Source organism: Paroedura picta, chromosome 12 (genome assembly GCF_049243985.1).
Source record: "Paroedura picta isolate Pp20150507F chromosome 12, Ppicta_v3.0, whole genome shotgun sequence".
NCBI classification, from domain to species: domain Eukaryota; kingdom Metazoa; phylum Chordata; class Lepidosauria; order Squamata; family Gekkonidae; genus Paroedura; species Paroedura picta.
In genome coordinates this window covers 18,995,148-19,017,823 of record NC_135380.1, presented here as the reverse complement: position 1 = coordinate 19,017,823, position 22,676 = coordinate 18,995,148, and the positions used below count along the sequence as shown (strand labels likewise).

Below are 22,676 nucleotides of genomic sequence, written 5' to 3'. Positions count from 1 at the left end.
ACTAAAAGTCCTAGAGAGCTCTTTGCAACTCAGAGAAAAGCCGGGGGCTTAAAGTAGCCAGGTCACTGCAATGGGCATATGTGATAGTACAAAGAGAGGTTTCTTTGAACCCTTTGGCATTGAGGCTTTTGATGATCCAAAACTTGCCATTTTCCACCCTATATTGATTAGTGCCTATCATTTCTCTGTCTCCCCTTTTTGTTTTGTTCCTGCCATCAAATTGTTTCTCAGATGCAGTGAATGCACTTACTCTGTTTCCATTGTCGCTGAATTAATCATAGTCCTGCCCTAACCACATGGAATGTAATTTCCCATAAGACAGAAATGTTTACTTTAGTTTAACTTTGTTGGAACTGGTCGTGCTCATACAGTCTATAAAGATTTACTGTAACATATTTTGCTAAGCAATATTAAAGCCGATGCTGACAGATCTCATCTTATGTTACCTTCCTTGAACACAAAGTCTTAAATGCCTTTCCTACAGAACATTATGCCAATAAAGCAACACAAAAAAACGATATTTGCCTTGATGCCATACTAGCTCTGACAGCTGGATTCTGCAACAACTCACTGGGTTGCCAACTCTGGATTGACAAATGCCTAAAGATTCAGGCATTAGGGATGCCAGATCCCCAGTTGGAGGTGGGGGTCCTCTGCTGCCAGGCCCCACCTCTCCATCATGGATCAGCAGGCTGCTGGTGGGGAATTACCCCCCCCCATGAAAAACGAACACTTGGCATTTTAGTGATATGCCTACATTATTCAACCTGAACTGAAAGTGACGATGGCATGTTGAGGACATTGTGGCAGCCCACTGGTTTGGGAGCAAAACCTCTGTGGTAAAAGCTAATTCTACCATAGAGTTTCCCCCCCAAACCCAGAGCATTGCCCCAATGTCTCCAGTATGTCTACCTCACTTCCAGGTCACATTGGAAGCCAGGTGGGGCATGTTTCTTAAACTTGCAAGGGATCTCTCGGCTCCCAGTAAGCTTATCCCTTATCCCCCCCATATAGAGGAACCATGGATAAGGATAGTGCAGCTCAATAGGGAATGAACTTGACCTTAGCCCAAGAAAGATCTGGGTTAAAATCCTTTCCATAAACTCAATATGTAGGACAACAAGGTTTAGGACAGAACTACATGTAATACTTGAGAAGGCAACATGTCTCATCAGATCTCAGAAGTTATGCAGGGTTGGTACTTTGATCAAAGACCACCTAGGAAGTCTCCACAAAGAAGGGCAATGGCCAACCACCTCTGCTTCTCACTTGCTTTGAAAGCCCCTTGCTGGGCTCACCATAAGTTGGTTGCAACTTCACAGCACAGACATACATTATACATGTAATGCTGAGTTATGTGATTCTTTCTCCCGATGGTTTGTTTTCTACATCACAAACATGCTGCTGCACAAACTTGCAGGGTCAGTGAACAGGGAAGAGATAAGTCAGCTGCTTGGTTTGCTCAAAATCCCCTCCTGCAGGCAGAAGACAAACTTGCCAAGAGCTACTATGGGCCTCTGATAGAAACGTCCTCCGTTACACCACTCAGATCTAAGCACCATATGAAAACAAATCCTTCCTGCATGGAGCACAGGGGAACATATCCAGTTCTTCTTTCCTCCATCTATCTTTACAACAACTGTATGAGGTACGTTAGGCAGAGAGTGGCTGGCCTAAAGTCATGCTTCACTTTAATACTGCAGTCCCTAGTTTTATGCAGAGAGCTGGAGTGGTATAGTTGTTAAGAGTGATAGACCTTGCTTCAAATCACTGCTTACCAAAAAAATGTCCTGGGTGACCTGGCAACTGGCAGGAGCTTTGGGAGCAGGGAAATAGAGGCTTCATGAGCATGAGGATACCACTTCTGGATTGGAACTGGAAGTGGTGTCACGTTGCTCTAGGAAGCTCTGAGGAACTCTATGGTAAACCTGATGCTGGCATGTTTTTTTCTTCTTCTTCACTCAGAGTAGTTGAAGGGAACAAAGGTTGCCAGCGGGAGGTCTCCCACAACAGTGGATGGCCAGGCTAGCTAACCTTAATCTAACCTACCTCACAGGGTTGTTTTAAGGATAAAATACAGGAAGGAATGATTTAAATTGGCTTGAGCTTCTCAGATGAAGAGTGAGCTAAAAATAAATCAATTAAATAATTATAAACTAGTAGTACTAACCATTTTTCCAGGACTCCTAGAATTTTGTCCTCCTCCCCAGCCCAACCATCCCAAGAAAAGAGACATGGATAAAGGGAGAAGGAGGGATTTAGAGCCAATATGGGGTAGCAGAGAAAAGACTGAATATACGTCCTGCATTTACCATCTCTCCATGATGGCATCTGTTTGGTCAAAACCCAACCGACCACTAAGAGAAAGAACCACACAATTGCGTACCATATGGAACTTGGCTCTTAATTGGACCTTGGACCTCTTTTCATTGCCAGTCTAACTACTGCACTGCTGCTGCAGAAGAAAGACTATCTTCACAGGACTTAAAATGGGCCTGACTGACACGTCCCAAGAAAGAGACCTGAAGAATGGCGGGCAGGCCATCTCCCTACCCCACAAATGTGTTTTCAGATGCATGCATTCATCACAACAGATGTGTTCTTTACAAACAGGGAGCACCAGAATCTGATTGCTGACTTCTGATGGTCTGGAAGCAATTCGGCACCCTTCCCCCTGCCCGCAAAAACTCAAGTAGGTATTGGGCCAGTACAGCTTCCTGTACTCCTACACGGCTTCCTACAGGAATCCCTTTGGGGGACGAGTCCATCACGCCTCTTCAGTACTCAAGCAAGTGATGACATTCTTTCACAGCTGCATGGCTGGGAATCTACCATCCAGTCGGATTCCAGACAATGGCCACAATCCAACACCGAAGTTCAGCGAACAATTCAACCCATTCAGACTCAAAGGACTTAAGTGCACTTAACTCTTTGTTGAATTGTGGTCAGTTTGCAACACTGTAAACACACAGTTGTTTTTCTTTGGTTACACACTACCCCAATTCTTTCCTTCAAGCAAGCACTTCTATGGACACAAATTTCCCAGCAACTCAAATGGAGAATTTTTTTCGCTATGTATATCACTTGTGGTTGCTAGAGCTAGGTGTCACGGGGTCATGCCCAGGGTACTGAATGGCCAGTGCCTGTAACATCCTGAACAATAAGCAAAGCTCTCCTTCTCCATGTCTGCACCGTTGTGTGAATTTTTAAAAAGCTTTTAAATTATTTAGGGGATGAAGATGCCCTCCACCTGCATCTCCCTCAAGCCTCTCAGGAGTGATCAGATAGTTCTTTGTTTAAAAATCTGGTAAAGGAGAATGTCTTTTTAGAAGCTCTCTCACCCAATGGCTGTTTACATTTTGTTAATTTTATAATTATAGCTTGGTATGGTTTTTATGGCTGTTTTCTGGTTTGGTTGCCAATAATCTGCGAAAAAGGGAGGCTTTTTAACATAACCGCTTGCTTCTAAAAACATGCATTCTTTCAGAGTTCTGTAGTTTCCCCCTTCTTTTCGCTGAAGTACAGACTTGCCTCAGCTTTATTTAGCAGAATTATAGAATCATGGTGTTGGAAAGGATCTCCAGGGTCATCTAGTCCAACCCCCTACAAAATGCAGAAATTGTCTTTTAAAACTCCTGCTCTCCTTCCAAGCTCAGGATGGCATGCATGGGCCTTCAGTTTATCTTTACAACAATGTAGGGAGGTGAGTTAAGCTGAGAGAGAATGGCTGACCAGTAAATTCCATAGCATGAAGGGATTTGAACTCAGGTCTGTCTTGTCTAACCATTACTATGACTAAAAATACCCCATAGTAATGGGTTGGAATTTCTGTGAATTTCATACAAGCAGATCTTTCCCTGACATCTATTCACCCCCACAGCTCCCTGAAAAAATGTGCATACCAAACAACCTTCCATGTAGACCAGGGGATTGGGGCAAGTAGGGGGATATTTTGCTCTCCTCTTAAATCTTGCAAGACCTTGGGCAAAAGTGGGTGGGATACTGTCTGATCCCAATTCCTACTGCAGCTTATAGGCCTCAGCAGTTTCAATGCAGAGTGTAGGGGAGAAAGGACTCTTAACTGAGGTCTGGAGGGGCAGCCATTAATCATGAAGGCTCCTGGAGAGCTGAAAGAAGCTTCAAGGCAATGGAAATTGTGTAGAGATTTGCAACTTCTTAAGCTAAGGAGCCTTTCCTATATTTTAATATCTCTTGGTGCATGTAGTGTGAGAGGGATAGAAGATTTGCATTTTACCCAGTTATTTTAGATCCCCTGCTCAGTCTGGCACTGTGCTAAAAGTATGCTTATGAACATTTTCTTTTTAATAAATATTTTATAACTTTTGATGCTGGTAGTGGTTCTCTGTACCACCTAGACCTTGACTGCCTTGGAAACGCTATTGGAAAATGGAGCTCCAAAAAACATAAAGGCTGGCAGTTGGCTAGCAGACATTCCTCCAGGGGCACACTAGGGTAGCAAATTGTCCCCACAGTGGCCAGAAGTTCAGCAGCCAGAGACACAGAGGCAAGACCTCAGATCTGAGATAGGAAGTAGGTAATTCCATACACACATCATGTGGTGGCAAGTTACTTCAGAGACAGAGACAGACAGAGACAGACAGAGAGAGAGAGGCAACTCTCCAGGAGTTAGGAACCCCTTGGAGTGGGCAAGGTAGAATTGGGCCCGCTGACCAAAGTAGGCCTGTTCCGCCACAACTGGGAAGGGCCACATGAAGAAGAACAAAGGTGAATTTATTCCTTTCACAGAAACCCGTATCCAACCTCATTGCCACTAACAATAACAATTAGTAGTAATTACAAAGCAAAGAAAGGTCCACCTGATTCCTACAGTAAGATTATACCTTTTCTACAAGGCAACAGATGGTGCTGGGATATCACGCTACTAGTTCTGAGTTGCAGCTGCAGCAATTGTTGTACTAAGAAGGAAATCTTGCATTTGTAAATTCAGTCTAGAAGCTAAATTACGAAAGCATGCATAGCGTAATATAGCCCTTTTTAATCTCTATTTTTTTAAGACACAGGTTGTAAATTCAGGGTTAAAAATAATTCAAAGATCCAGTTTGAGTCTCATTGTCAGGACATACCTGAAAAATTCTCCATTTGCACAGTCTACACAGGTACCCTGACAACTGGAGGATATTCTGGATATTTGGGGGGCATAGAGTTTTGTCCAAATGCCAGAGCATCCCTGGTATCCCTCAGTGACATGCTGACATCACATCTGGGGATGCCCCTCCCCCTCCAATTTGGCTCCATTTTTCCCCTCAGTTGGCCAGCTAAGAAACCATTAGGAGCACCTGTTGGAGGTACGGATCCCTTGCCCTCATCAGTGGGCTTGCCGCTCAGGGAAGATCATGACAACCATGTGCGTTATGAGTTGCCAAGTTACCTTCAACTTACAGAGACCCCATGAATTAATACCACAAAGTCTGAATCCTGTGGCACCTTTAAAGCCAACAAAGTTTTATTCAAGGTATAAGCGTTTGTATGTGGTCTTCAAGGTGCCCCTGACTTTGTTCTGCTGCTTTAGACCAACACGGCTGCCCACCTGATTCTATCCCCCATGAATCCATGACCTCCAAAATATCGTACCGTTAGCAGACTGGCTCGGGTCTCATAAACTGTGTCAGTTGTGTGTCAATTTATCTCGTGTATGAATCATGAGTGGAAATGCTTGGCAGCCTGAACCCCCAACCTTCTAGAATGCCATTTAGCCCCTAGCTAACCCAACAAGTACGCCAAACCCGAGAGGTGAAACCCAATGAAGTCAATCAGATTGTGTCCGACTCGAGCAGGAGGATTTGTAGCTCATAAACCACTCATAGTTTTATACTCAAGGTGCCAAAAATGGAACTGCTACCTAAGTCTAAGCTGTGTCCAAGTAAAAGGAAGTAATGAAAAAGGCGGACAATGTGGGAGTTAATGAGAAAAAGGCTTGATGTCTTTCAGGCAAGCTGAAATCCTAGCTCTGCCAGTGAGCACGGAACATGTCTGTGTCCACACTTGCATGGCAATGGAGTCCAAAGCTGGGAGAACAGCTGGGGGGAGGGAGGGAGGGAAGGAGTTTTGACACATATGGACTAGTTCTTTAGGATGGAGGAAGAATAAGCCTGAGCATTTGGGTACTGAAAGACAGGGGCAGGAAGGAAAGAAATTTGCCATGTGCTACTAATTGAAAAGGGATGGAACGGTTCTATTCAGAGCCTAACCTGAAGAAGAGGCCTGGATCCTGCTATTATTATGCGGTCCCAAATTGTAAAGAACTTCATTTTGCCAGTGCAATTAGGAAAACAGTATCGAATTCCATCGGACAGGGCTGGTTCCAGGTCTGGGATGGGGGCGAGAGAGCAGTATATGTGGCATGGGAGTGATCTCATATCCACCAGTCCCCACTCTCAGCATTTTCTGGTCCAGCTGCCTGAATATCTGCAAACAGCCAGTGCAAATGTTCTCAAACATGTGGAAGACCTTATGTGTAAGAACTTGTGCAGCTTTTCCTGGTTAGAAAAGGTCTAGCTACTGTGGTACATGCTCTGGTTATACCTATGTTAGATTACTGCAGTGTGCTTTACGTGGGGCTGCCCTTGGCAAGTGTTCAGAAACTTCAATGAGTGCAGATTGCAGAATGTTGTATCTGAGACGCCGAGGAGAGTGGGCTGTAGGGACCACATTGCTCCAGTCTTGTTCAATCTTCACTTCATTTCTGGGCACAATTCAAGGTGTTGGTGCTGACATTGAAAGCTCTGCATGGTTTGGGGTGAACATATTGGAAGGACCACCTGCTATCCTAGGAACCTGCCCAGCTGCTGCAGTTGTCTTCACAGGCCTGCTTTAGATGCCCAAGGGAGATTATCCTGTTCCCTTTTGTAGCTATTTTCTACTAGCAGGTTGGCATTGGTCTCAGAATAAGACGCAAGACTACTGATCGGTGTTAACATGGCCACAGCTTAATTTTCTCCTAGCACTAGAAAGGAAGCCTGACCCCCACAGCTGTCTGGCTGCTCCAACTGAGGGACCAGTGATGCCCTGGAACCTGCACCTTTCCCAGCTGGGAGAGTGGGTCCCTTGCCATCTGGAGCCCTTACCCTGGGAAGCGACCTGAATGGGGGCCAATGGGCACTGACCTCATTTGGCCACCCCGGCCACCTGCCTATAAGCCCCTATAATCTCAGCCAGGTATGCCATGCTCCTTTAACAGCCGGCTTCTTAACGTGACCCCCGACCTCAAGGAGTCCAGTAAGCAGACTGGCTTCCCTCCCAACAGGTTCCCTTCCATGCCCTAAACTGCAGCTGTGACATTAATAAATCCAGTAAGAGAACAACAATAAACCTTAACAACTTGAAAACCAGGGAGGGAGGGAAGGAGGGAAGCTGTCCTGGCAGCAGCTTGAGCAGAGCATGCGAGCCTTGCACATGTGGTGCCTTAAATGGGTACTCCATGAGTCAGCCCCCTACGCACACTGCCATGTGTGCTCCTGAGCCGACAGTCAGCCACGTCTTTCTCCAAGATGCCCACCGCAGCGTCAATCAGCAGCCGCGGCTTAGTCCTGGCCACTCTTTCTTTGTGAGTACACTTTCCAGTGTCTGCCCAGTGTGAAGCACAGCCAGCTATTCCTATAACCTTCCAAGGAGCCATCTCCTATTGCCACCATGAAGCATTACGCCCATCCCCCCTCACCAGGCTCCACCCCTGACCTCCCAGCCACCACTGGCTCACTGCATCTCAAAGTATGACCTCAGATGACTCTGCACCTCCACCTAGTGGCTGATTTGTGAGTGGAACATTTTGCTTGCACGCGATTGCTTTTTTTCCAGCTTTGCATTAAGATGGATAGGATGCAAAGCCAATTTTTTAAAAAAGATATGTGACGATTTCTTAAAGCTGAGTTTGTTATGTGATTAATGAGATCAGTCTGATTAATTGCTTAATCCTTGTAAATTGGATTTCAGTTGGATTATAATTGTGGCTTGGAGCCTCTCCAAGGGTATTTGATGTTGGAGGGATTGTTGCAAATCATTGCTGGATCCCCAGTCCCACACAGGCTCCTACTGCAGGGTTGTCCATGTTCTCCCCTATTCTCTTTAGTTTAACACAAAGAGGAGACATATAATTGCCATTCAGACATTACCACAATGCAATGCCCAGCACTCTCATGGAAAGAACAGCTACAACAAATAAGTGATAACTTGATGCCCTTTTGATTTCTCAAAATCACCATCACACAAATAATTTTTTTAAATCTCCCTTTGGCTTCTGTGGCAAATTAAATAGAAGAAGGTGTAATTCTGAGGTATGGAACTTAAAGCTGGATTCTCTCCATCTCACTCAGTCTGTCTCCACACTCCAGTTCCCAGCCCACTTTCCTTTTGTATCTGCAGGTTCCAAGAGTCTCAGCATAGCCTTTCTGAACTGTCAGAATGTGTTCCTCCTTCCTTTTTCACCAGCAGAAAAGTCAGTTGGATCCAACACTATGTTGTTGTTGATTGACAATGTATTAGTTTGATTACTGCTACCTGTCCTGGATCCTTGTTTCATTGAAGATCTAAATAAACCTTGAATTCCCCATTAATTTCTTGAAAGTGTCACTTAGGAAGGATTGATATAAAGGGTCACCCTTAAATAGGGATGCCAGCTTACAAGTGGAGCCTGGGAGCTCTCCTGGTATTTCAGATGACAGATATCAGTTTTTCTTGAGCAAATGGATGCTTTAGAAGGTTAAGTCTATGGCATTGGACCTGTCCTCCCCAGGTCCATTCCCAAATCTCCAGGTATTTCTCAGTCTGGAGTTGGCAACCCTTTCTTCACTGTCCCCCCAATAGGTGTCCAGGGGAACCTTGAAAACCTACCTTTATGCAAAGTGTTAGCTCAGAGAAGGCTCTGGAGCATCTTCCTATGGGGCAAACAGCAGAGGTCTACATGTGAGTAAAGCCACAAGCCTAGAAGTAGAGAAAGAGTTAAAATGTCTCTCCCTTTGTGTCATGGCCCCAATCTGAGTTGGGGTTTTGAACACCTGGCATCCAAAGTTTAAAAAATCTGTGGGAGACCCATTCACAGAGTTAGCATGATCACACCTCATTTGGCCCTCTTTTGCCGTGCTTAATTAGATCACCTCAGCTGCCTTTTAAATCACAAATCAAATCTTTAAAACTCTCCATCGGCAAGGCCACTGCTACTTTTCCTAACCGTCTGGACACAGAAATAACCATTCAAATGAGAGCTGTAAATCTGCAGCCTCCTGAGTTTTTCGGAGAGGGAAAACACGTGGACAATGGAACACAGAAGTGAAAAAGGATGGAAAGAAACAGAAACATTGAGAATTCCGTTATGAAATAACTGCCTGACTAATGAAAGGTTGTGATCGGACTAGTTACGATATGACTTGGAGAAGCCGCTTCAGAAGTAACAAAAACAGCCAAGTTTTCCTCGCGTTCCTCCCCCCGCCAGTCTGGTCTTAAGGGACTGAGAGTCTCTCTGAGCCCTACAGAAGCAGGTGTGGGGATATTTTAAGTAACAGCAAATCAGTTTAATTAAGTATTCCTCCAACTCACAAACCTTTCCCTTTAACTAATAAATAAAACCAAAACAACCGCTGCTTCTCTTGGGTGAACAAAGCCTAGAAAGATGTGGGAGGCCTCATTTCACTTCGGAGGGATGACAAAACTGACCAGCACTTCTTTATAGGGCCCAAAGGTCCTTAAAGGTTGCCTTATGCATTTCTGAAAAGAGTGGCAAAAGTAATGCATTTTATAGGAAGCATCCAACTTCAAGTGTGCCTTTTTTTTTTTTTTTTGCTTAGATTCGACTTTCCAAATTTATTTTTTGGCTCTGCGAAGTGGCCGCACCCAACCAAGCACAATGAATAATACTTGGTCAAAGCAACAAGTCACAATCTGAATCGACCATCCTGGTCCTTATCAACCTCCAAACCCTCCACTTGGCTCTTTGCTTCACCCTGGTGCAGACTGAATTTGAAATGCCTCAGTTTTGAGCCGTTTTCTGTTTCCTCGTCTAGAATTTTCCTCACAAAATACACACATTTTCCAAACCAATGGGTGAGTCAGCAAAGCAGCATGTGCACAGCTCTCTGATCCCCCGTTTTTTTTTTTTTTCTCACAGCCACTCGTGAGGTACTTAGGCTGGAAGATGATGACTGGGCCAAGGTGACCCAATGAGCTGCCTGGTGATCACGAATTGAACCTCAGGGCACTCCGCTTATTTTTAATTAGAAGATATATACCCTACCTTTCTTGTCCTCCTCGCCGGGGACTGAAAATGGTTTACAACCATTTATTTATTTATTTTTCAAAATTCATATCCTACCCCTCGGCCTTCCTGAGGGTCACTAAGGCAATTCACAATTTAAAACATGCATGATAAAATCACATTTTAAAACCATTAAAATTCACTCCCCGTCACAGATCACTAAAAAACCATAAAAAGCAGGAACGTAGACATCGTGCTCCTCTCTGGCTTTTTCTCATCACAACTTCTCTGTGAGGTAGGTTGGGCTGAGAGAGACACTGGTGGGCCTAAGGCCAACCTGAGAGCTTCCATGACCAAACAAGGATTTGACGCTGGATCTCCCAGATCCTAGTTCACCTGTCTAACGTTGCACCATATCGGCAGCCCCCCTAAAATGCCCAGTGGAGAGGGAAGTTTTCTGATGGGCCACAAGCTGCCAGGATGGAATAAAAGGAACAAAGTCCTGGTGGCGCTGATGCTGCTGGTTGGGCATGAGGACCATTATTGCCTTCGCCATCGTGGGAAACTGCTGGAGATTTGGAGGTAGTGCTTGGGGAAGGGAGGGAACTCAGGAGGAATGCAACGCCATGGAAATTTCTCTCCAAAGCTCCCATTTTCTCCAGGGAAACTGATCTTTGTGGTCTGGACAGAGAAAATTATGGGGAAACCAAAGACCCCTCTGGGAAGCTGGCAGCCCATGAAGGCTGACAAATTCTGGAACTTTTCTAACTTCCCAGCTTATCTCATTTAAATAGTTGCCTTCAGGATCAGTTGAGATATATTCCCTAAGAAATGATGGTTTATTTGTCTACACCACAAGATTATGCTAAACTAGGGGCCAAACCCATTCAATTCAGGAATACAACGGGTGCTAGATTGGGGGGGGGTGGAAGAACTTTGTGGACGGCCTCTCCCTCCCCCCAGGACCTGGAAAGGCTGTGGGCAGCTGTTAGGGAACTCACTGGCAGCGGCAGCTCTCATGCAGCAGGGATCTGCAGCCTCTGAGCCTCGGCGGGAAGTGGAAGGAGAAGGGGGGTAGTCAGGGATAAGGGATGGAAGGTGATTGGCTGGCTGCTGGACAGACAGGCAAGCTGATTGGAGGAGGAGTCACTCAGGCAGGACAGCTGCCCTGAGTGGGTATTAAGCGCTGAGTGACATTTAAGCCATGAGACCAGCTCTTCCTCCTAGGCCTTACCAGAAATATATTGTGTGAAACAGAAAACTGGCAACAAGTATTTCAAAACAAGGAGTTGCTGGGAGTCTCGTTTTTAGAATCATCCCATGTGAAGAGGATGGAAGAGACCACAGCACCAATGAATTCCAGATTCCCTCCAAAACAAACTCTTAAAGGAAAGTCTGCAGAAAGACAGAAGCAGCATACGGTGGATTCTAATTTATGATCTCTGAATTATATAGTGGGAGGATTCGAGAGGAGTCATTTACAACAGAAATGATTGCAACCAAATGTCAGTTGGTATTTCTAAATCACTCTTGAATAGCTTAGGGTATGTCATGCTCGTTTCTCACGTACAGACAGACAAAACATCTTCCGCTTATTACTAGATCTTTAATACGACTTCCTTTTTCTTCTTTTTTTGTTCAGAAGAACATGCTGGATTATTTATAATTCTCTGAGTCACTGATTTTTAAATCAAGCATTTATTTTTAGGGTCTTTAAAAAATGATGTTTTTTTTTTTAAAGGAACAGAGAGAAAAGAATTCCAGCGTTTTCCAAAGCAAGCTTGTTTTAAGAAATTTGGAGGTCTGATATTTGAACTTTATAGGTGTTTTAAAAAATTGGCAGCTTTATTTGGTTTTATCCTACACGCATGTCCTACCAAAAGTTCTGGGGAAATGTAGTTGTTTAAAAAAACAGCCAGTCTACCTGTCCCATTCTCTCCCTGCCCATCCTTCCATCCCGGTCCACTTTACCTCCTGCACATGGAGTGTGGCTGGTCACACAGATGGTTGGCTACACAGAGGGAACCAAGTAGATTGGCCCTTAACCATACAGTGTGTTGTTCTGCATGTTTGTTCTGGTTTATTCACTGCTAAGCTAAATGGGGCCTGCATTATTACCAAAACAAAATTCAGGTTTGCCTTACTGAAGTGAGAGCCAGCGTAGTGTAGTGGTTCAAACATCACACCAGAATTTAGGGGACCCAGGTTTGAATCCCTGCTCTGCCAGGGAAGCTTGCTTGGTAACCTTGGGCTGGTCATACACTCTCAGCATAGCTCACCTTACAAAGTTGTTGTAAGACTAAAATGGAGGAGATGAGAACAATATAAACCACTTTGGGTCCCACTGGGGAGAAAGGCAGGTTTTTAATCAAATATATAAAAATAAACTAACCATGAAAAACATGCCAGAACAGATGCAACATCATTTCAAGTTGCTAAACATTGCTTTTTATGTCCTGGCTTGATTTTACACTGTGGCTTGTTGTTTGGTTTTACTTGTAAGCCTCTTTGATGGAATGGCAGCATCTCTTTTTTTCAAAATAACTAACATTCTCAACCTTCTATCCGTTTTTAGATTAGTGTTAACCCGATCATCACTCTGACCTGGATGCCCCGGGCTTACATGATGCCGTTAGAGAAGCTAACCCGGGTTGGTCTCGCCTAGTGTTTGGATGGGAGACCACCAAGGCAGTCCTGAGCTGCTCTGCAGAGGAAGGAAATGGCAAACAATTTCTGAACATCTCTTGCCTTGAAAACCATGTGGGGCGGCATGAACTGGGCTGCAACTTGAGAGTGCTTTACATATATGACCTGGATCCCCAGGCAGTTAGAGCATGAAACCCAACTGATTCAAGTTTTTTCCATGGCTTGCTGTAATTAGGGTTGCCATCGCTGGGGTGGGGAGTGGGGCCTGGGAAGGGCAGGGTTTGGGGAGGGGAGGGACCTCAGCAGGGTACAATGCCATTAGAGTCTACCCTCCAAAGCAGACATCTTCTTCAGTTCTCCAAGGGAACTGATCTTGTTCATCTGAAGATCTGTTGTAATAGTAGGAGACCTCCAGGTACAACCTGGAATTTGGCAACCCTGATTATCTTGGCACGGCATTTTAAGTGCTTCGCTTCTAGTCATTGTAACTGCTACACAGATCCCTTCGTGATGCAGGGTTTGGCAACACCTGCAAGCCCTAATTTCAAATTCCGGTTGAATGAACAAACCTGGTTAGGTTAGCTCTAGCCACAATTTATACAGGGGTGGCTATGCCATGGTTACAGAAAACCTATGCCATGGTTACAGAAAACCTTGGAAGAGAAGGAGTTTATGTTTCACTCCTGACCCTCACAGTTCAAAGTCTGGAAAAACTGCAAAAAAAAAAAAAAAAAGCCAAAAGCAGAAGGGTTTAAATTAAAATAGCATACACTAGATCTTCACATTTTTGAGTCTAAACACAATCACATGGAAAGAAATCCCGTTGTTTTAACAGAACGCACTTCCAAGTAAAGAGTTTCGGGAGTGCAAAGATTAACCTATGCACGAAACAAAAAAGATTTTATTATCTCCCCCTGCAGTTAGACATAGTCGTGTGCACCTTATTTTTCATCCAGTTTATAAACATGCGTTCTGTACTCCAGGGACTGAGGCTGTATCAAGGATAAAAGGATATAATTAGGCGGTTTTGTAAAATGCTCATTATTTCCCTGAAAGAACAATGAAGCAACTTTGTTTCATAGGCTAGGTAAATATAAAGTTGAGAAGCTGTTTTTAAAATTCTTTGTAAACAATTACAATTAAACAGTCTCTTTATTTTAAAAATCAAAAGTCCCTTGTAGGTGTCACTGCTAGAAGCATCTAAGGTGCCTTCCCTGGAATTGCAATGTCATTTTAATGCTGCCCTGTTTATTATCTTTTTCACAAGGGTGTGTAGGTTTTAATACTTGCTTTGGGGGTTTTAGGGAGGCTAGTTACTGCTCTTGTGGATTTCTTTTTTCTTCTGTGCTTTTAATTCTGCTCTTTTGTTGACACCTGGTTTGTTTTTATTAGTACTATTTTATTTTTGTTGATATTTCTGATGATCTGTACACTGCTTGAAGAACTGTGTGTGGGGGGGGGGGAGGAATAAATGAACAGTTAAAACTTTATTCATACAGGGGCTCCTCAGCCCAAGTTGTAGCCAGGAGGAATAACAGTGGATCATTCTGACTCCACTGTCCCCCAAACTGTTCAGTGTCTGAAATCCAAAAGGCAATAATTACCTATTTCCTATTAGTTCTTTTGTTGCACATCTCACTGGGTTGTTATTTATTAAAATTCCTTCCAAGCCTTTTCTTCACGAGACATTCCTAGATGTTGCATATAAATGAACCAATGAACTGTCAGAATATCCAAGATCTGTAGTGTGCATAATCAAAAGCATATGAAGGATATCCAACAGGGGGCATCGGAGGAGATGTGCATTTAGCATAATTAGATTAGGAATTTCCTGATATTTTTCAAATAGTCTCTAGTGTCCAGATTGGCTCATTGGAAACTTCCTGCTCCTTCGAGCACCACTTCCTTCCTCCTTCCCTCCATAAAAGGCGGAATCAATGCAGAAGAACAACAATTAGATGGATAGGACTGTTTATCTCCTCTCTCTTTATGTAGTTGTTTCTCTTCTTAATAAAACTAATTTATTCTTTAAGCAACTTGGCGCTTCGCTACCTTTGTATATTTAAACTTTGCCAACGTAAAAAACAATCTGCACATTTATCAATGAAACTGAAAAGGTTGCACAATAACCATTAATATCTTGATTGTTTTCTAAAAAACAGATAGAGCCCTGCTATGGAGCAGTCGGTGAAGAATAGCAAAAATAACCAAAACCAACCTATAGAGAAAATATATATAAATGCCTTTTCACCTGGCACTTAGAACTCCAAAGGGTAGCTGCCAGGTGAACAGGCATAGGTGGGGAATTGGGCACCTGCCATTGGTACCTGCCCACTAGGAAGCAGATGGCATAGCAAGCCTAAGTTTAAAAATTTAGCAGTCAAGCAAATTCATGTTCTTATCTTGGTCCTGAGTTCTTTTAAAGGTAAAGGTAAAGATAAAGGTATCCCCTGTGCAAGCACCGAGTGATGTCTGACCCTTGGGGTGACGCCCTCTAGCGTTTTCATGGCAGACTCAATACAGGGTGGTTTGCCAGTGCCTTCCCCAGTCATTACCGTTTTACCCCCCAGCAAGCTGGGTACTCATTTTACTGACCTCGGAAGGATGGAAGGCTGAGTCAACTTTGAGCCGGCTGCTGGGATCGAACTCCCAACCTCATGGTTAGAGCTTCAGACAGCATTTCTACCGCTTACCACTCTGCGCCACAAGAGGCTCTTTTACGGGTTTTCAACTCATTCCTGCTCCACATTGGTTTGCTGCCCCAAATGATTTTGAAAACATTTTATGCTATTTGAGCATTTCTGCTGCTTATTGACATTTTAAACTGGGGTATGCCACCAAACAGCTCTGAAACTTTTGTGCTGTTCAGTTGATTTGTTTATTTCACTGCTGTGAGTTAATCCATTCTTGTTCCATTACTTATTCTTTTATAGATGTTTAATTGGCATTGCAAGATCCATATACTTGCTAGCTGCTTTGGGAGTCTATGGATCGACAATGCGACCTACGTTAATTTAGTCAAACAAACAATAAATGGGAGCAAATGGTCCTTTTGGGACTTCCCCTGGAATTTGATCTGTGAAAATCTCATTGAAATGAAAGAACTTTTGGCAACTCCCATGCACAGGAGAAATCTCCTGGGTCCTGCTGTGTATTTCTCTAATCCCCACCCATCCTTAAGGGTGTGCCATATTTATCACAAAGGTGAGGATCTGCTCCCCGGTGCTGTACCAGTCCTCTTTTTCTGCCTTGGCAATATTGACATTTTATCTTTTCTAAAACTTATGAAGGACAACGTCTGTTCTGCACAAAACTGTTAAGACATCCTTTGGCTATCATGTTTGGTCCTTGGCACCACGGACCAAGAATTATACCAACAGCCTGGAAGCCATGCAGAGGTGTATTGTAAAGGTGATCAAGGCCCAAGGATGAAAGTTCCACTGGGGAAGCCATGTTAGTCTGTTCTAGCCAAACAATGCAGAGGGTCAGTGGCTCCTTTAAAACTAGCAACATTTACTCCAGTATGAGCTATCATGAGATAGAGCTCACTTCTTCATACACAATGGGAAGAAAGAAGACAAAACACATTAGAGACATGCAGCTGAGTATTTTTAACCCAAGAGCACTGTGGTTAAAGGGGGTGTTATTGATAGTTCTCCAAGGCTGAAGAATAATGCACACCTCTGCCTCTGGTCCCCTGCAATAAAGGGAGTTTAGGGGGTGGGAGGCAGAACAGACTTCATATATTTCATGCTGTCTTGACTGATGAAACCTCTCCCTCACCCTAAGCCTCAGTTGGCTCACCAGCTGCAGTATTAACTAGTGGAAGTTTGATTCATAATGAAACGATTATGTCAGTTGCATAGATGTCTGGAAGATGGCCCACGAGTGGGAAGTGCCTTTAAATCTTTAATTGCAAGAGCGTTCCCAGATAGCTAGTCAACAAACAGATTTGGGATATGTACATGTTAATGTTACATTTTATCTGTTCCACTCGGAGCCAATCCGTAGGCTTGTTTGCTTCCAAATTCAAGTGTTGTCAAGGGAGTGCCCTCCTTTCAACATTCAAATGCAACTCAGAACCTAAGGGTTCCAAGGAACGTCATTAAAAGTTGAGCCATATTATGTATATTTACATATACACACAGGTTAACTTGGGAAATCTAGATCAATAAAAGAAAGTCCTGGATCGTACCCGATGACTTGTTCTGAAGAACAAGATGTAATGTTGCCTCTTTAGAACAGGAAAGCAAAATAAAATAAATCAGTTTTCCACAATGCAGTGTGTGTTTTGTAAAAACAACACACAAAGAACAAACCCTTTACCCTAAATGGAGAAGGAATGCTGAAAGGTTCCAGCAAGAAAAAAAAATGCATGGGATTTTTTGTTTTATTTTTTTAACGGATGTGAATTAAAATTTGTAATGTTAGCACAATGATGCAACTTTTTTTAAAGAGTAGTTTTCCAAGAACTGCATTTTCCTGACATCTTGTGCCTACCAAGGTCTGCAGAGATTTCATGTTTTGCCACACTCAGCACTTGGAAGGTCAACGGGGTCAAGGTACCAGCATTCCCAAAAGACATCTGATAGTTCATCCAGAACAATCAAGCTCCTGGCTGCCCCACCCTGCTCATTATGAAGCTGACACTGGGATAAGAGAATTAGCCCTTGTGTCTTTAAAGTAGAGATTCAAAGGCAGTAAGATTAATTAGAGAGATTAGCTGGCTTTAATAGTTCGCTGTTCTAAATCTCTTAAACTGTGGCCTTCTTTTTTCTTAACAAAAAAAAATAATTAAAAAAAATCTTCCATAAGCACACTTCCATTTGCAGTTTGCAGGTTCCATAGTAGGTGAGTTTTGCCTCCTTGCTTACCAAATTAATAGTTTCTGTGGCGTTTTATAGTATCCTTACAGTCTTCTGCTGGATCGCCTGGTGAGTTAGGTCATTTTATAGGTGAAGGGGGAAAAGAGCCAACCCAACAGCTCATAGTTTAGGCCTAAGCCTGTCTAGATTTTCTGAAGTTCTGAAGAGGTGACACCAAAATTCTGCAGCGAAAATGTGAGGATGGGGGGAGGGAAGCTAATTCTGACTTTGGAAGATGCTGAAATGTTGGGGATAACACTTGAGGGAAGTAGAGGTTTTTTTTTGGGGGGGGGGAGAGATCAGCAAGGAAGTGATGCCACAAAAACTCCCCTCCAAAGCTCCCCCAGGAGAACTGATCTCCTTAGTCCAGAAAACAGCTGTGACACCGGGAAACCTCCAGGCCGCACCTTGAGGTTGGTAACACAAAATGTGAGATATGTATTTTGGATCTACAAGCATGTGCAGAGGGGCTTGACCTATAGCTGGGGAAACACATATTTTGTCCCTGTGCCATATCCCAGGTTGTAAGTGCCCTCCTGAGCTGTTTTACCCCAAGACAGCTACCCTGTCATATCTTTCTTCCCCTACCTTAGGCTTAAAGCAGCTATGAGGGTTGCATTCTTGAGTTAGACAAATGGTACAGAGGTAGGAGTGTCACCCTCCAGGTAGCACCAGAACATTTCCCGTTATTACAACTGATCTCCAGACAACCAAGTCCAGATTGCCTGGAGAAAAAGGCTGCATTGGAGGGTGGGATGCTCTGGCATAACAGCTTGCTGGGCCTCTCCCCTTGCCAAAACCTGCCCTCCACAGGCATCAACGCACAAATCAGGCATTTTCCAACTCAGAGCTGGCAACTCTGGGGAAGATGATCCCCCTTCAGCTGTTAGAACTTGAGATTACAAAAGAGTTTGTGAATAAAACATGATGCCTGTCAAGTTTGGGGTTAGAGGTTGCCTGGGTTGAAATGGAGTTATGGTATTGGTGGAGATGTGTCCTGGGGCAGCTTCCACATCCCCACATTTACCACACCCATATTGTGCTCATGATCTAAACTAAGGGTTCCCAGAGTGGGCAGTGGAAGAATCCAAGGGGAATGTGGGGACAGTAGGGCAGCAGTAGTCTGACTCTTCCTGCTACAGGTGCATTTTCCTAGCCAGAGACATTCCAAAGAGGCTTGCCATTGCCTCCCTCAGGGTAGCAGTGACCCTGGACTTCCTTGGTGGCTTCCCATCCCAGTGCTGACCAGGGCCAACCCTGCTTAGCTTCCGGAAGGAAATGACAGCTTTGGAAGGTGAGCTGCAGAGGATTATATTCCTGAGCTTCTTCCCCTCCTCAGACTCTGTCCTTCCCAGGCTCCACCTGTAATTCCAGGAATTTCCTAACCCAGGGTTGGTAAACCTTCCCCAAAAGTCTCAATCTCTGGGAACAGATGACATTTTCTGAACCACATCATCACCCTCTCTGATGATGGTGTCATCCGTTCAGTCATGTCCGACCCTTGGCGATTCTATAGGAAAGTCTTCTCCATGTGTCCCTATCTCTGCTTCTTTTAGTTGGTTCATGGTCATCCCTATATTGGCTTTGATCTTGTTGAGCCAGCGGATCCTTTGGCGACCACGTTTCCTTTTGCCACTGAGCATTAATGATTTTTCTAGCAAGTTTGATTGCATGATGTGTCACCCTCTCTACAGATCTCTATACCCAATGTTTCTCAAATTCATTTTCTTTGAAAGGGAACTATGAAATTATTGTTTTACTTCTATTAGAGGTCTTTTGAAACATACATGATAGTCTGGGCACGGGACATAGGGAAATGACGTAAAGGGGAATGGAGCTGCCAAAATACATGGTATTTCGACCCAAAGTACTAATTTTGGACCAGGAGCCAAAGATCATTTCAACTAACTCCGTACGCCCAAGGGTGCTTTAGACTTGTGTACAGAAACCCTCTGTGTTGTATGCCTCAAGAATCTTGCACCAGAGGGGAGTCACAGAAACAACCTGATGCAATTTGATACAGGGCCATGAAGTTCAAACATTCATCCATTGAGCACCATCTCTTGAGCTTTGGATCCTTGCCTCTGTGTGTGTGTGTGTGTGTGTGTGTGTGCATGCATTTGAGCTCAAATCTTTGTACTTTTCCTTACCTTTGCTGGTTTTGTACATATTCCAGCATGCAGGCTTTTAATGTGCTATTTGAAATTTTACAGAGGGGAAAAAATAAATCCAAATCACCTAGCACAGGATTTTATTTGTTAGATCATTGGCAGCTCAACAGTGAGCGTGCTTCCTTAGACACAAGCCCTACACATGAAGCTGCCTTATACTGAGTCACACCATTAGTCTTTTATAGTCTACTCCAGAGATCCCCAACATAGTGACTTGTGGGTGCCACAGTGCTCACCAACTCCTTTCCTGGTGCCTGTCAAGTGCTTTTAGAAAGTGGGCAAGGCCAGGTGGGATGTTTGCCAGGCAAGGCTTCTGCTTGGACATTGGAGATTTGATTGGCTGTGCAGGTTTTTAAGAATATCATTTTGGCAGCAGCCAGCACCACAACACAAGGATCTTCACTGTGTGACTGAAGGTAAGCTGTGGATTTTTTTTTTTTTTGGCCTGGCTCCATCCCTTGCAGCAGCCATTTTGTGGCAGCCATTTTGTAGCTGCACACACCACATTATTTCAGTTGTCTACAGACTCAAAAAGGTGGGAGACATCTGATCAACTCTGACTGACCACAATTATCCCGGGTCTTTCACATCCGTTATTCTGACTGTTTTGACTAGAGATACAAGGAATTGAACTGGGACCTTATGCGTGCCAATGAAATATTCTACTGCTGAGCCAGAACCATGTATATTGTGTTCAATGGAGTTTTCTCCCAGCAATATGTGTAAAATGGAGTTTTCTCCCAGACTGCAGTCTAAAGAACCTGATGGATAGGTTTCATTGGAAAGACTTTATGAAAGTGAGCACTTGATGAGCTGACCAACTCTTAAACCCTACCAAAATAGACGGACCAGAGCCATGACTTCCTCCACAGGCCATTATGGGCTGGTATCAGGAGCGAGATTTGGTCCTGGTGCTGCCAGTTACTGATACCCACTTTGGGATTTAAGTTTAGTATTTAGGTCTCCTTCAAATATTAAGACAGGAAACAGGAATGCTTAGTTGAACCCTAAATTATTAGAGGCTTTCCTCTTTTTAAGCCCTTTTAAATGACATTTTTGAAAACAGTATAAAAGAATTCTGTAAAATAATAATATAAAAGAACTAGGGTAGGCAGCTTATGATACACAGACTATATGAGACCTTTGAGTAATTTTTGTACAGTCTGTGGAGGAAAGCAAAATCCTACATGTATTTCAATAACCACAAGTTTCTAAACCTCATGAGCCCCAAACATAACTTCCTTTAAAACTCAAAAACTGAAAGTAACTAATAACTAGGAATTCATGCTTAATCATCTGCTTCTTAACATCAATTCATAACACTGGAATACATCTACATATTGTTAAAACGTCAACCTTTCCCGGATACTAAAGGACATCTAATTTTACAGCCACAAAGCTGGTTGGCAGAAAGGTCACTCTTCATATGATGTTTTTCATTCTTACAGAAACACATCCCAGTCAAAAGAAGAAGTGGTGGTGCCCTTAAATGCACACATTCAAATTTAGCCTCACTCAGATTAAAGCCTATTTGATTAAGCTACTAATTAAACCAATTAAAAACTGTAGCTCTATGAGAAGTTGAAAGCAGTTTTTATTAATAATGAATGTATGAGCCTCAATAAAATCAAGGAAGGGCATCAGGGCTGGGAAATCTCTTGCAATACTCCCAGATACTATAAACTGTTAGGGGAAAATCAGTCCATTTCCCCATCCCTCTCCCCAGGTCTGCAGTACATGACACTCTCAAGGCAATAAGCATGCTCAGTTCTTCATAAGCCTGTTGGCATGGGATCTACCTCCCCTATTCTTAATTCAACTCACAGACACTGTTAGCTAATTAAAAGAGAGGGTCTAAAACAAGAAAATTATTTATTAAAAGAAAAACTACCATTCCTTTTATAGAAAATACCACAGAACCTTTTAGTGTTTGGAGGAGGAGGGGAGTCATAGGAGTGAAGGGGGAACATAAAAAACCATAAAAATAGCCCAAACCAAAATGAAAACAACCCCCTCCATGTACATTTTCCTGTTCTATCTTCACCCCTGTACAACAAAACAGCATCAAGCCTTCCAAGACCATTCATTCTCTAGGCCTAAAATCACATGTGGTTTGAATGATCATTTGGGAATTCTTTGTCTCTTCAGTTCATGGGAACTCACTTCAGTGCAGTTCAACCATTCACAAGTTGTTTTTCACCCTTTAAATGTCATGCTCCCATTCAGCTAGTACAAGAGAAGTCACTCCCACACTTCCTTACCCCGGATGATGACCCATGGATACAATCCCGTTGTATGACACACTACTCTGAAATTCTGCATTAGTTCTTTGCCTGCTCTCTGATGACCCCCGATAAATTTCATCCTGGATCTGAGAGCCAAACTATACTTTATCTGAGGTCTGATTGCCTGAAATTTATTTTAAGGGCAGAAAGCAGCTATTAATGGATTGATCTGCATCAGGGCCATAGCATTATAGGAAGATTAACCTATTCTGGTACCATAAAAATGTACTCACCCCAGCCCTAGTCAGGAAAAAGAAATTCTAGAGGAAAAGAACTTAAACAAAAGATTTTTTTTGATGAGGGAAAGTATACAGCAGAAGAATTAATTCCATCTTGCCCTACCTTGATCCAAATGCACCCCACCCCAATTCATTTTTACCATTCAAGTCAATGTTGAGGGATCCAGCCATGTATGTCCAGACTAATTTACAGTTTGCCCCAGGGCAAGAACCCTTGTCAATTTCAATCCCATAATGTCAGATTC

General features: G+C 43.4%; 1 protein-coding gene across 2 annotated transcripts in view; it reads right to left on the bottom strand.

Moving 5' to 3' along the window:
• The window catches only part of EBF2 (EBF transcription factor 2), a 251,959-nt gene that overhangs the window by 144,912 nt on the left and 84,371 nt on the right, over positions 1–22,676 (bottom strand). The gene's annotated exons all lie outside the window — the stretch shown is intronic.